The sequence below is a fragment of the Taeniopygia guttata genome, chromosome Z, assembly GCF_048771995.1.
Source record: "Taeniopygia guttata chromosome Z, bTaeGut7.mat, whole genome shotgun sequence".
In the NCBI taxonomy this organism is placed as follows: domain Eukaryota; kingdom Metazoa; phylum Chordata; class Aves; order Passeriformes; family Estrildidae; genus Taeniopygia; species Taeniopygia guttata.
Genome location: NC_133063.1, coordinates 22167014 through 22179145, shown reverse-complemented (window position 1 = coordinate 22179145; position 12132 = coordinate 22167014). Strand labels below are relative to the sequence as shown.

Genomic DNA, 12132 nt, shown 5'->3' with positions numbered 1-12132 from the left:
CATTTAACAGCTAAAGACCAAGTGTGACTCAAACACTCAGGTTTGGACGAACAGTTTCTCCAGAACCACACCATGTTACTGTTCTAGTGGCTGGTGTTGGTGGCTCTCTGCCTCAGTCCACAGTGAATGGGTAAAGGGCTCTTTGATGATATAAGCGTCTTCCCTCTTTCCCAAGCCCCATTGTGTGTAGGGCACACTTCCTCAAGGGCAACATGATCCAAAGGATAACTGTCTAATTTTTACATTAAAATTAGTGTATTGTGGGCCACTGAGGTAGCAAACTGAGTGCCAGTTGTCTAGTACCTTGTAAATGTTGCAACCATTATGTTATTTTCTTAGTTTTACTGTTTTCAGGCAAGTGGTCTGCATTGTGTTTGGGGGCAAGGCAGACAAGCAGATGTTATACCACAAAGCCATTTGTACATTTGTGTTTTTGTAACATGGTTTGACTTTTGAAGTGATTCATGCCGATACTGTGGTTTCAATTACTTTGAAAACAGTGAAGAAGTCTGCACTTGGAATATACTGACTGCCCTTTTGCAGTAAAATCTTGCCTTTTCTTCCTTCATCTGTTTTTTGTGCATTGGTTTGATTTATGTGGAAGAGAGCTCTGGGTAAGGCATTCTAACCCGCTGTTGTCCTGTTGCATCCTGTTCAGAATTGCAGGCATGCTCATGCAGAGGTTGCACAGGGATAACGTGGTGTCTTTGGACATGCCAGGTGAAGTTACAAAGAGAGAACATGAGGCTGCCACATCTCAGGGCATGTTTGATCAGCCCCTGTTTTGTAAGGTTGCAGTGTGTGTTCTGCTGATTCCAGCAGTGAGCAGTCAGGGAAACCTGTATTCCTAAAATGTGCAATGAGGACTGTGGGGCTCTTGTGCAGGAATTAGCAAACACATTGGAAGTGCAGAGATTGTGTTGTCAAGTGGACAGAGAACCTGACAGGAGTCTGAGAAGAATGTCTTCTTCTCAGAGTGAGTGTCTTTCTTCGGCCTGTACATTGAGTCATTCTGTGATGTTTGGCAAATTGCTTCATCTGTTTCCCCCCACAGGAAATAGAGGACCTCGCTTTACAGCAAGATCTGTGATAGATGGTATAATATATTGATTTATTAAAGAAATATGGATATTGATCTAGTATCGATATCCAACTGTGACGGACAAAAACTCTCTAACAGTTTAAAGTTAGAAAGTGTATGTTTATTCGACGCCGGGCAGCGTGCGGGATAGCTCCCAAATACACACCGCACCTTTTAGGTGATTACAGAGTCTTTTTATCCATACAAGTATTGAATATACAAAATACAAATGCATATTCATAATTTTGGTACATCCCATTCCTCGCTTCGTATGCTAATCACTCCAAAAGCTATTAAGCATGCGTAGTTTGTCCCTTGAAATGGGTCGGTGGTCCCTTTTATGGGGAGGGGTCCCAAAATGAGGAAGTAAATGAAGTCTTCCTCGTTCTGACCTTTCTACCTTTTCAATGCAAATGTGACAAATGAACTCTTGGTAGAACTCCCATTCCTTGTCTTCAATTGGTTTCAGAACAGAGGAGGCCCACAATTGTCTTATGTTCCTAAAAGCTATTTATCAGTTTCTATATTCTTCATTATAAACCCAGCTAACCAAACATTGTGCTGACAAGCAATTAATTATTAGTTAACTACTAACTCCTAACTTCATCAAGGCCTACTCATTTATTATTCTTATTTTAATTAACTCTAGTAAGGCTTATTTCTAGCTAAAATCTTAACTCCTCAAAATCTCTAAATGCCTTAAAGTTTACGTTTCATTCCCCACTTCTTCTTTGGAATGAGTAAATTCTTTTACTCAATATATAGACCTTTCTTCATCTGCCCAAGACATGTGTCTAGTTTCTTTCAAAACTAAGCCATATGCTTTTGATAGTGAAGTTAGGGCTGTCATTCGTCGTATCATTTTCCAATTCCAAACAAGTATTACAACAGACAAAATCAAGCTTATACTAACTAAAATAAGCAACACAATAATAGGATGAATTAAAGTATTAAGTATGCCGGTTGCTGTTGGTGACCATCCAAAAAGCACATCCCACCAATGATGAGACAAATGTTCTTCAAATCGTTTAAAAACTCCTTTGATGGTTTCTGTGTCATGGTGTATAGTAATTAAAGTCTTTTTCCCTGCGTCTCTAATCTCTTTTAAAATTTCTCTCAGTTCTTGATGTTCTAACAATTGAGCAACTAAAGTCAAATTCATTCCTATGGGCACGGGCACTATCTCTTGTACAGTGATTAAATTGGCTTTTATATACTGGTGTGATACTACAGGTGCCTGATATGAGAAGTCACATCCCTCAATTTTAACAAAGTTACAGACACATAAATTGAACTGAGTCTCATTCATGCTTAGATTGTCTATCATTATGGTGGGGCATGCTGTTCTGAGACAGACACAACCTTGTCCTACATATACAAGCAAAGTTGTTCGGTTACCTGAATGCGTTTCAAAGTGGCAAATGCTTTGGTCCGTATCTAAACATGTATCTTTATTACTTTCTAATGTCCCCTCACATATGTACCCAAGTTGTCTCCTCATAGAACAGGGCTCTAGATTGATGGTTTGCCACTTTCCTCTGATTTCTCGCGCCCATGTTCTATGTTCAGAAGGATATAACACAGTCCCCTCATGGTTTAATCCTAGGGGCACTATAGGATGTATTAAGCTCACTGATGCATTATGTATTGTTAAGACAAAGGCTGTTACTTTACTTGTCATAGGGTTATAAGTGAAATTGACTAAAGTCCACCAAGCTTGTAGTTCCCTTTCTATATCAGATGCACTATCCCAAACAATTTTACGGAGTTCAGCAGGGAATATTCCCTCTCCGCCTTCTCTGATCACTGCAGCAGCTACTGACTGCATCCATAGTTGTGCTTGGGTACACCCAAGAGCTAGTGAAACATTTTCGCTAGCTGTGCCTAATGCATTAATTATTAATTTATGGTCTCGCTCTTCAGTATTCTCCCATTCTGGTAATACTTTGGATAACTTCCAATGGTTGTCACCCAGTGCTAGTAGGGAAGATTGCAAAGGTTGCTGTAATTTAACTAAGTCGTTCCCTACTGTTGTTAGTTTATTCATCAGTACTTCTGAATCTATGGTATTTAGCACTCCTAGTCCAGTCCCTAGCAGCCCAGTGAGATCTCTTTTACTCTTAAAGTTGGAGGGCATTTGTTTTTGAAGCCAGGTGGCCCAATCCATGAAAGGATTTCTGAGAAATGGGGCGCACTCTGGCCGGACATCTGAAGCATTTACCTGTATTCCCATTTCTACTCGCTTCAGAGACCATTCCGGATTTACCAGCAGTCTTTGGATTCCCGTTTTCTTAATAGCATACGGCCCAATTTTAGTAATCGTAGGAGCTATAGGCTGCTCTTCTACTTCTGGGATAAGTGGCTGTGGGGTAGTAATAGCTTTCTTTTGTATTGGAGGGGTAGTTCTAGTTCTGTTCTTGTGATATTCAACACACACTTGAGTGATATTAAAATCAAGATCATATCCTCTTATTGCACATCCTTCTAGTTTTAGTCTAAATTCAGGACATCTACTTAAACATTTGTCACAGCATTCAGGGCTAATCCGAATGAGTTTCATGGGTGGTTGGTAAGCCTCATGGAACCCATCTTGCACAAATGCATAGTTACATCCCCAAACATTTCTCCCTTCCCATAAACGTGCATTTGTAACCTTTATAATCTCATTCAGGGCCCTACGAGAGTGGGGATCATAGGCCCTTCCTTGACACTGATATATTCCAGTTACATTGTACTTGTGTGGTATTGCATTGGCTCCTGTTACAACTGTGGCAATAGTGAGAATAGTTACGACCTTCTCCATCATGTCCAATTTCTATAGGTCCATTTATTCGCTGTTGCAGGTGAGCTTCAACTTCAGCTCGTTGTCACCTGGTGTCACTTTCTAGACTCCTTCAGGAACTTTCTTCACTCGGGAGTGATGGATCCAGGCTTTCTGTTCTTTGATCTTGATTGCAGTAAAGGTAGTGAGGAGCACTAGGTAGGGTCCTTCCCACTGTGGTTCTAGGCTTTTTTCTGCAAAAGACTCTCGTGCTTTAGCAGTCCTAGTAGAAAAGGCTTCTGGCCAACCTGAAAAGGTATCAGTCAATACTAGGAGATAACGATATCCCCCCTTCTTAGGTAATTCTGTAAAATCGATTTGCCACTGTTGCCCAGGTCCACAACCTTTCCCAATTTGTCCAACTTTAGGCCTTGGGATGTTTTTAGGATTAGTTCGGAGGCAAAGGCTACACTGACGAGTTACTTGTATTATTGTGCCCTGTAATTTCCTAGCTATAATTTTTCCTTTCAGATGGTTATACAGGGCATCTATTCCCCAGTGTGTTTTTTCATGCTCTTTTTGCACTAATGTCCACAACAAATAGGAGGGCACCACAAGTCTCCCTTCTTCTGTTATAGCCCATCCTTCTTGATTAAAATTTGCTTTTTCTGCCTTAATAAGTTTCTTATCCTTTTTATTGTACACAGGCTTACCTTCAATAGAAATCTTTCCATCTGGGATTAATGTTGCTTCTACTGTCTCCTCAAATACCTCACCTTTGGCTGCGTCTTTTGCCTCTCTGTCCGCCAGCATATTCCCTTCTTCCAATTCAGAGCTCACTTTTTGGTGTGCCTTAATGTGCATGATGGCTACCTTCTCAGGTAGCTGCACTGCATCTAGTAGTCTCAGTATTTCTTGTGAATGTTTAATATTTTTCCCTTGCGAATTTAACAGTCCTCTCTCTTTCCAAATGGCTCCATGTGCATGAACTACCCCAAATGCATACCTTGAGTCTGTGTAAATGTTAATCTCTCTTCCTTTTGCCAACTCTAAGGCTCGAGTTAAGGCGATTATTTCAGCCTTTTGTGCAGAGGTGTTTGCTGATAATGGTCCAGACTCTATTACCTCTCTGCTTGTGGTAACCGCATACCCAGCATGCCTTTTTCCACTGATGACATAGCTGCTTCCATCAGTAAACCAAGTCTCAGCACCTTCGAGTGGGATGTCCTTCAGATCTGGACGGCTGGAGTAGGTGGCTTCAATGGTCTCCAGACAGTCGTGGATCACTGGTTCTCCCATACTCCTGCTGAGAAAGGAAGCTGGATTCACAATGTTAGTTACCACAATTTCAACATCATCCTGTTCCACTAGTATAGCTTGGTACTTTAGAAACCTCTGTGGAGAGAGCCAATGTCCCCCTTTTGCCTCAAGGACTGCAGACACTGTGTGAGATACTAGCACAGTCATCTTCTGGCCCAGGGTGAATTTGCGTGCTTCTTGGATGTTCACTGCCACTGCTGCAACGGCTCTGAGACACCCTGGCCATCCTTTAGCTGCCGTATCCAGCTGTTTGGAGAGATAAGCCACTGCTCTCCGGTACGGGCCTAAGTTCTGTGCTAGTATTCCCAAGGCGATCCCTTGTTTTTCGTGGGAAAACAGGAAAAATGGTTTACTTACGTCTGGGAGTCCTAAGGCTGGAGCTGACATGAGAGCCTTCTTTAGTTGGTCGAAGGCTTGGGTTGCTTCCTTTGTCCACTGGAGATCTCTGCTCTCTTCTGTGATCAGGGCATACAGAGGTTTAACAAGTAACCCATAGTTATAAATCCATAGTCTGCACCACCCTGTCATGCCTAAAAAGGTTCTCAGTTCTTTCACTGTCTGAGGTCTCGGGGTCTGACATATTGCTTCTTTGCGATCTTGGCCCAAGGTCCTTTGTCCAGCACTCACTTCATAACCCAGGTAAATGACTGTTTGCCTCACCATCTGGGCTTTCTTCTGGGATACTCGATACCCCTGCAGGCCCAAAAAGTTTAGGAGGCTTACCGTCCAATCTACACATGTTTCCTGGGTCTGGGTGGCTATCAGGAGATCATCCACATACTGAAGCAACTGTCCTTCTCCTGGTGGAGGTTCCCAAGATTCTAAATCCTTGGCAAGCTGTTCCCCAAATATAGTAGGAGAGTTCTTGTATCCCTGTGGTAATACACACCATGTGAGCTGGTTCCTCCGTCCAGTTTTGGGGTTCTCCCATTCAAATGCGAAAATTTTCTGGCTGGCTTCGTGGAGAGGGAGGCAAAAGAAAGCATCCTTTAAATCTAAAACGGTAAACCATGTTAGTTCAGGTGTTAAACGAGTTAACAAGGTATAAGGGTTAGCAACTACTGGGTACAAGTCTTCAGTTACCCTGTTAACAGCCCTTAAATCTTGTACTAACCTGTATGACCCATCAGGCTTCTTTACTGGCAAAATGGGGGTATTAAAATCAGATTGACACTCTTTTAACAGTCCTATTTGCAAAAAGTTTTCTATAATTGGGCTAATCCCTTCTCTATCTTCTTTCTTCAGGGGGTATTGTTTAACCCTTACTGCCCGTTCCCCCTCCTTAAGCTTGATTTGTATAGGTACTGCATTCTTTGCTCTCCCTGGTATATTAGAAGCCCATACCCCAGGGAATACTTGATCCATTATTTTCTTGAAGTTTTTCTCTTCTTCACTTACAGTTTTAAGTTCTTTGGTTATTAACATTAGGCTCAGCAACTCCACGTATTGTTGGTCCTTTACCTCCAAGCTAATGTCTCCATTTTTAAATATTATTTTTGCATCCAGCTGCTCTAGCAGATCCCTGCCCAAAAGTGCAGATGGAGCATTAGGCATATATAAAAACCGGTGAATTCCCCATTGCTTTCCCAATTTATATTTTAACGGTTTGCAAAAATATGCTCTCTCAGATTGGCCAGTAGCCCCTTTTACCATAACATAATCATTTGTTAAAGGTATTAGGGCCTTATTTAACACTGAAAATGTTGCCCCTGTGTCTACTAAAAATTCCACTTCCTTTTCTTTATTCCCTAGTTTAACTATAACCAGAGGGTCCCCTAGGGTAGGGCCCTCCGGTCCTCCTCAGTCCTCCTTCGCGTGAGCAACCACTCTTTCTCCCCCCCGATCGCTTTTTCTTTGTTCGTCACCCCTTCTTCGTTCTGGGCACTGGTTCTTCCAGTGTCCAAATTTCTTGCAAAATGCACATTGATCTTTTCCCAGTCGGGGTGGTCCTTGTCTTGGCGGGTCCTGCTCACATCTTTCCTTTCCTTCCCCCCTTGCTACTGCTACTAATTTCCTCATCCCTTGTTTATATCCTTCCTCCCGGTTACTAAAGACTCTCCATGCTTCATCTAATAGAGTCTCCAAGTCTCGGCTGTTTGGGCCCCGGATCTTCTGAAGTTTCCGCCTGATATCTCCTGTGGATTGTCCTAAAAACAAATTTATTAGTTGTTGTATTCCTTCCTCTGATCCAGGGTCCAGAGTGGTGTATCGCCGCATCGCGTCTCGTAGGTGATCTAAAAAATCAGAGGGTGTTTCAGAGGGACCTTGTTTAACAGCATACAAAGCTGACCAGTTTATGGTCTTAGGAATTGCTCGTTCTAGTCCTTTCACTATAAAGTCTTGATATCTCTTAAGCTGTGCTAATTCATCAGGTTCATTGGGATCCCACATCGGGTCCTGAAGAGGAAATACATCTTTAATATCCTCTTGTGTTGATACACAAGCATCCTCAGCTAAGTCCTTGGATACCTTTAAAACCAACTGCTTCTCTGTTTCTGTTAAAGCATCAAGTAGTAACTGCATGTCTGTCCAATCAGGTAAATGCTGCTTAACCATAAACTTTAACCTTTTGGCAACGCCTATCGGGTCATTTCGATAACCTTTAGCAGTCTTTTCCCAAGCCTCTAAATCTATTGAGAAAAAGGGGACCTTAATTATCCTTGGCTCCCCATCAGAGGCTATAGCTTGCCTTAAGGGTGCTTGTATGACTCCTTTAGTTTGCTTTCTAGTTGTTTGTGGGGGTGGGTTCATTCTGGTTTGCCTTCTGGTCCTTGATGCTATTGGACCTTGTGGGGAAGGCCTGGGACTTGGTTCAGATTCATCCCATTCACTATCACTACTGGGCAATGGTGGATAAAACCTCGAGGGTTCCCCTGATCTAGGAGTTGGTGGGGAAACTCTTGCTTTAATTACTGTTTTTTCCAGGGTAGACGAACCAGAGGATAGGTTAGGGGAGGCTGAAGTTGGTGAGGGTTCTGATTTCACTCGTTCCCTCACCCCCTCCTCTACTCCCCTCCCTTCCTGGTTTCTAGGTGGTGGTAAAAGTGTCTCCACTGTCCCTTGTTCTAAGATCTCTGTTGCATACACTTTACTTGGGTGCGAGCATCTTTGATTTATTGAACATGTGCTGCAACACCGTTTGAGCTTTTCCTTGTTAGCCTTATTATCCTTTTCAAGAGCCAGTACCAGTGGATCAGATGGTGGCCTAATCCCACAATCCCTTTGCCACTCAGGGTGATTTCGAAGACTGAAAAACATATCAGCATAAGTTACTTCTTGCCACTTTTGTTCTCGCCTAAGGAAAAGCATTAACTGTAATAAAGTCTCATAGTCTAAAGTACCATTTGCTGGCCATTTCAACCCCCCATCAAGTCTATAGAGTGGCCACCACTGTGTAGAAAATTTAACAAGTTCCCTTTTAGTTTCACTACCACCATAGCCCACCAGCGCTTTCCAGTGTGTTAAGATACACCCTAAAGGGGTTCCCTTAGGAATCTCTTTGCTCTCATTTGCCCCCATGTTCAGGGTTTTTCTTTTCAAAACGTCTTTTGATCTTATCCCAGTTCTTAAGCTTTACCTGGTATTCTTCTGGTACAAAAATATGCTGGCCACACTCAACTCTAAGTATTTCCACTGGTTTCTTCAAAGTTCCTGAAACTCCGTTTTCTAACAATTCAAATATTTTACTGCTACCAGGAACCTCTTGACCAGTCACCAACAAAACTTGTATAACTTTCTGGGTAGCCTCTTGTTCTTTTGAACGACAAAAAGCACAAATTCCAGTCTTAGGTATTAGCCACCTGTACCCTTTTCGGACCCACAAATCCTGACAGACTACACACCGAAATACAATCCACGGATTACAATAACAATCTTTATTTGGGCAGGGGAATACTTCTGACCCAGGCTTTCGGTTCCTGTTTCTCCCGGTCCTGGTCATATAGCTATGCTAGCAAACAAAAGGGATAAAACAATTTGTTAGTTAATTTTCACCTTTTCTCCCTTCAAAACAAGGTTCAGAGCAGCAGCTGTTGAGGAAAACTTGTTATACAAAAGAAAAGGGAAAAAGAAAAAACAAAGAAAAAACCAAAAATTGCAAGTTATTAATCACTCATTAAATCAAATCCTCTGTTATGTTTTGCTCTGGGTATATTACTGTTAAAATTTGTTTAAAAACTGTAAACAAACTTTCATACACTGTAGCAAGTTTGCAGTTAAAAGCCAAGCGTATCTCCTGTCGCACTGTAAACCAAGGACAAATGGAAATTTGACAAACTATCAGTCCAGTTTCGACCGAAATTTCGCGACTCCACACTGCACTGAGAGCTGTGTGAACTGCTACTATAGCCTGTTCTAAGAATTTTTGGACTGCTGACCAGATTTCTCTCACCCTTTGATTGAAAATGTTACAAAATGCAAAGTTCGGTTGCGTATTCGCAGCTGCAAAACCAGGTTTCTCTTTTTCCAAAAGGACCTAAATTCTAATAGTTTAGGCTCACGAAAAAACACTCTGGAGTTTTTCACAACTCCGAACACATTCAACAAATGTTCGAACAAGGTCTTGCTAAAATCACACAAACTTCAGTCAAAACACAACACAAATCTTTCAACAAGAAGTGGAGGGGAGGAAAAGATAAACTACTAGCAAACACTCACTCACTAAACTTGGGGTTTTTTAGGCAGTTGAAAAATGTATCCTGAGGTCACAGAGCCTGAATTCTCTTCTAGTTATCTGGGAGACAAATGACCTCTTAATCACCAGGACTATCTTAAAAGTAGTTTAGGTTTTTCACTTCACCCTCTAGCTATAAAACAAAAATTCAACTTACAAAGCTTTTCATCCAACAACATATCAAATAAAATTTTCACAGTCAAAAGCACACGCTGCCCAAATTCACACAAATACACACACAATCTAAGCACCATGCAAATACTTTAAAGCAGTCTGCACTCCCAAAGGTCAGTATTTCTTTGCAAAGCAAATAACAATTTCACAAACTTCTTACAACTTCAAGTTCACAAAGCTCCTAAAAACACTTACAAAAATTAATAACACACGCCAAATCACACAAATTATAATGCTCACAGCACTAACTCTTACAAACCACAACAATTACAATGCTCAAATAGTTTTCCACAGCCTAAACACACAAAATCACAAACTCACTAAACAAACACGGATCCGGTTACAACACACACATACAGCACTTGGGGCCACAACCCAAATTGTCACAACAGGACGCTTCGCATCCCAAGGTTCAGACTAACCACCCAAATTATGGATTACTAAGGTGCACCTTCCAAATTACAAACTGAGATCAGAGCCACTCCTGCTCCAATCCAAATCCACAACACCACAGCCTCTACCTCCTCTACGAGGCACAGACTGCTAAACCTCTGGTACTGCTGCCTCCTCTACGAGGCACAGACTACCAACCTTGAATACGAGACGTCTCTCGTGTCTTTTTAACTGCCTATATAATAAGGTACCTTCCCTCAAATATAAACATACCTCTTGTCCGTAGTCCAGCAGGTTCTGGTCTTTCCCCGGGTAGTCAGCGAGATCGCAGGATCCCTCTTCCCAGAAATTTCTGGGTGGGCGCCCAGAGGGGTCCTGGACCCCACCGGCCCCACGGCCAGAGAGAGCAGTCCTCCTGGCTGGCTCGCCAAAATGATTTATTAAAGAAATATGGATATTGATCTAGTATCGATATCCAACTGTGACGGACAAAAACTCTCTAACAGTTTAAAGTTAGAAAGTGTATGTTTATTCGACGCCGGGCAGCGTGCGGGATAGCTCCCAAATACACACCGCACCTTTTAGGTGATTACAGAGTCTTTTTATCCATACAAGTATTGAATATACAAAATACAAATGCATATTCATAATTTTGGTACATCCCATTCCTCGCTTCGTATGCTAATCACTCCAAAAGCTATTAAGCATGCGTAGTTTGTCCCTTGAAATGGGTCGGTGGTCCCTTTTATGGGGAGGGGTCCCAAAATGAGGAAGTAAATGAAGTCTTCCTCGTTCTGACCTTTCTACCTTTTCAATGCAAATGTGACAAATGAACTCTTGGTAGAACTCCCATTCCTTGTCTTCAATTGGTTTCAGAACAGAGGAGGCCCACAATTGTCTTATGTTCCTAAAAGCTATTTATCAGTTTCTATATTCTTCATTATAAACCCAGCTAACCAAACATTGTGCTGACAAGCAATTAATTATTAGTTAACTACTAACTCCTAACTTCATCAAGGCCTACTCATTTATTATTCTTATTTTAATTAACTCTAGTAAGGCTTATTTCTAGCTAAAATCTTAACTCCTCAAAATCTCTAAATGCCTTAAAGTTTACGTTTCAATATAGTGATTATAAAGATAATACAGTTCTTTGCCAAAGCTGGGATAATCATTGTTAGCAGCAGTATTAATTTTAATTTGTTTCCTTAACTGAATGGGGGTCTGACATAAGCAATTTGTGTTTCAGTTGGGCAAACTGATTGTTGATGGAATGGTGCAGAGGTTTTGATGATTTTTTTTACTTGTGAAAAGAATTCATATTTTAATGAGAGTAAAGATCTTTATAATTTCAAGCCAATTGCCAACAGAGGTTTGCAAATTGCTAACATAAGGCTAAAGTAATTTGCATAAGGAAATACTGATGTTTCAAGTATCTTTTACATTGTTACAGAAATAGTTGGTGTTCCTTCTAGTGTAATAATTACACCTTGTTTTGGAACTATGTTAGCTGCTGCTGAAAAGATCATAAAACTAAGAGACAGAAATCCTTTTTTTTGTTTTGCATTTGCATCACATCCTGCTACCATAGGACCAGTAATTACTCTTCTCACCCCTGGTCAGGGAAGATTTGAGATTCTGCTGTGAGGTGTCCCACATGTGCCAGTGTGTTTGCTGCTGCTGTGGTTTGTGCAGCAGCTCCTGGATTTCAGGCTGGTGAATCATTGATAC

General features: G+C 41.5%; 1 protein-coding gene and 1 long non-coding RNA gene across 4 annotated transcripts in view; one reads left to right on the top strand and one right to left on the bottom strand.

Moving 5' to 3' along the window:
* Positions 1 to 12132, top strand: part of PLPPR1 (phospholipid phosphatase related 1) — a 130622-nt gene that overhangs the window by 51727 nt on the left and 66763 nt on the right. The window lies entirely within an intron of this gene.
* On the bottom strand, positions 1181 to 5133 carry LOC140681795 (uncharacterized). The gene is made up of 2 exons (XR_012052992.1): positions 4556 to 5133; positions 1181 to 4106 (listed from the first exon to the last, which is right to left on the bottom strand). It is a non-coding gene; the product is annotated as an uncharacterized lncRNA (long non-coding RNA).